The following is a 3,154-nucleotide window of genomic DNA, read 5'->3' as shown; positions in this document are numbered from 1 at the left end:
CGGAGGATGGATGGATGGAGCGAGCGAGAACGCGAGCGTGCGCGCGCGCGCCCCTCTCCCCCTCCCTCCGCGCGGGCGCGAAGCCAGGCGCGAGCGCGCTCCAACCTCCTCCTCTTCCTCCTCCCGCCCCTCCCCAACACCCCGCCCTCGCCCTCCCTTCCTCTTCCTTCTTTCGCTTTGGCGCGCCCAGCGATTGCTCGCGCCTGCTAGAGGGGCCCGAGCGCGTGCATCTGCCCCGCGGCCGCAGCTCGGCAGCATTTGCTCCAGGGGGCGGGGACCGGGAAGGGAGGAGGGGCGCCACGCCGCCGTCCAAAGTACCGGCGGACGGGAGCGAGGGCGGGGAGATGGGTGGAGTCTTCGTAGACCAGCCCGGCCAATCGCCGTGTCGCCTCGGCACCGGAGGCCCAATAGGAAGGTGGTGGGTGGGGCAGCGTTCAAGGTGAGGTGCGCGGTGCGCTGGGGGCGGAGACGTTGTGCCGTCCCGGCCGGCTCGGGGGCGGGGGCAGCGGGTGGCGTCGAAAGAGAGCGCCGGCTCCCGGCCGAGCCTGGGACGCCTTCCGGCCCAGGCTCCTCCGCCCTTCCCTCGGGGTTCCCCGCTCTTTCTTTTCCTCCCCCTCCATTCCTCCACTCCCCACTTTTACCCCAAGGTGTGTAGCCACTTCTGTGAAGAGGACGGACTTGAAATGGGGCGCAGTTAGGAAAAGCCTTGGAGAGGCTCGTCCGCACTCGCTCTCCGGGTTTCTGGGTGGGTCTCAGCCCATTCCACACCGTAGAACGTGGAAGCAAGCGTCCGTGAGGTGCCGGTCCACCGCCGAGGGCGGAGGCCGAGCTGCTCCCTCTGAGCGAAGCGCCCTCCCCTCCTTCAACCTAATTTAGATCCCACACCTGCTCGCCTTTCCTGCTTCCGGATCCCACGCTGGACGTCCCCCGGTTCTCAGGCAGCCCGCGGGGCTCTGGCCAGAACCTTTCCCGACCCAGCGGTGCCCCAGCCCAGGGGGCCCTGAACCGCACCCTGAGTTTCAGTCCCCCTTTACCTCAGCCACTGAAAGGTGTCTAGACATCTCAGCGACTGGTGCCCTGGGACTGTAGTCTGTCAAGCCCGATCCCCTCAGGAGATAGGCTTAGTCTGAAGTCACATACTTTGAGACCCTCATCGGCTCTAAAGCCTCCAAACTTTCACTGAGATTTGAAGTAGTTTTAAGGCCCGAGTCAGATCTGAATTGATGGATTTTAGCAAATGAGCTCCCTAAATCTCGGTTCCTTCCCATTGCCAGTGGGTGTAATGATAAGATTAATAAATCAGTGCATATGAGCACATGGGACTCAGCTCAGTGTAAGTAAATCTTAGCTTGTTTTACTCTTTTTGTTCCAGTACTGGGATTTGAACTCAGGGCCTGGACTCTGTCCTTTAGGTGATTTTTTTTTCTTTTCTGAAGTCTGGTACTGTACCACTTGAGCCAGCTTTTTGGTGGTTCATTGGAGATAAGTCTCATGGATTTTTCTGCCGGGGATCACTTCAAACTGTAATTCTCAGATCTCAACCTCCTGAGTAGCTAACAGGTGTGAACCACAGGCCCTCCACTTTTTTGCGACAGGATCTGGCTAGCTATCTCAAGCTGACCTCAAACTTTCTTTGGGTGCAAAATCACAATCTAGCTTCAGTCTCCAAACTGCTAGGATTACAGGTGTGCATCACCACACCACTTAGCTGTTTTTCTTATGGTGCTCCAAGTCTTGGGCTATAAAGATTAAAGAAGGCAGTTGTACTTAAGAAGTTCATAGTCTCAGGTGGTAGGAGGATCTGTAGGAAAAAACTGAAGCTGGGTGCCAGTGGCTTATGCCTGTAATCCTAGCTACTCAGAAGGCTGAGATCTGAGGATTGCAGTTCAAAGCTAGCTCAGGCAGAAAAGTCCATGAGCCCTATGACTGAAAGAAAAAAAACTGAAAAATAATATATACAAATTAATGCTATAGCTATTAAAGCCTGCAATCCTAGCTATTCAGTAGTAGACTGAGACCTGTAAGATTGAGGTTCAAAGCTAGCCTGGACAGAAAATCCAGAAAACTGTGTCCACAATTAACTAGTAAAAATGCCAGAAAGGAGATGTAGCTAAATGATTTCTTTTTTCGGTCATGGGCTTGAACTCTGGGCCTGGGCACTGTCCTGAGCTCTTCAGCTCAAGGCTAGCACTCTACCACTTGAACCACAGCACCAATTCTGGTTTTCTGAGTGGATTATTGGAGATAAGAGTCTCATGGCCTTCTCTGCCTGGGCTGACTTTGAATCACAATTCTCAGATCTCAGCCTCCTGAGTAGCTAGGATTACAGGCATTAGCCACAGGTGCCTAGCTAAGGTTAAATGATATTGTGCTGATCTGTGAGCTAACATGCCCAGGAAGAGAGCCTGGCCTCCTAAGTCCAAGGTATGGGCACACATGCACACAGAAAACAAAGGAAAATGAGGGTTCAGAAGTAGGCAGGAAGTGGCACTAAATGATGTAAGAAAAAGGCCAGGAAAGGCTTTTTTTTTTTTTTTTCTTCAGTCATGGGGCTTGAACTGTGGGCCTGGGAGCTGTCCCTCAGCTCTTCAGCTCAAGGCTAACACTCTACCACTTGAGCCTCAGCCCCACTTCCAGCTTTTTCTGCTTATGTGGTGCTGAGGAATCGAAGCCAGGGCCTCATGCATGAAGGCAAGCACTCTACCACTGAGCCACCTTCCCAGCCCAGGAAAGGCTTTTTATAGAGAAAGATGAACTAGAAGACCAGGATGACATTAGACATGTCAACAATAAGCTTCAGAGGGGCTGGAAAGGTGGCTCAGTGGTAGAGCACTTGCCTTGCATGCATGAGGCCCTGGGTTCAATGCCTCAGCACCACATAAGCAAAAAAAAAAAAAAAAAAAAGCTGGAAGTGGCGCTGTGGCTCAAGTGGTAGAGTGCTAACCTTGAGCTGAAGAGCTGAGGGACAGCGCCCAGGCTCAGAGTTCAGGCCCAACGACCGGACCACCCCCCCCAAAAAAAAAACCAATAAGCTTCAGAATCTGAGGCAGGGCTGGTTATGTGGTTTAATGGGTTTGATTCCCCAGTACCACATAAACAGAAAAAGCCGGAAGTGGTGCTGTGGCTCAAGTGGTAGAGCGGCAGCCTTAAGCAA

The sequence above is a fragment of the Dipodomys ordii genome, unplaced genomic scaffold (assembly GCF_000151885.1).
Source record: "Dipodomys ordii isolate 6190 unplaced genomic scaffold, Dord_2.0 Scaffold147, whole genome shotgun sequence".
In the NCBI taxonomy this organism is placed as follows: domain Eukaryota; kingdom Metazoa; phylum Chordata; class Mammalia; order Rodentia; family Heteromyidae; genus Dipodomys; species Dipodomys ordii.
Note: the sequence above shows the minus strand (reverse complement) of the source record.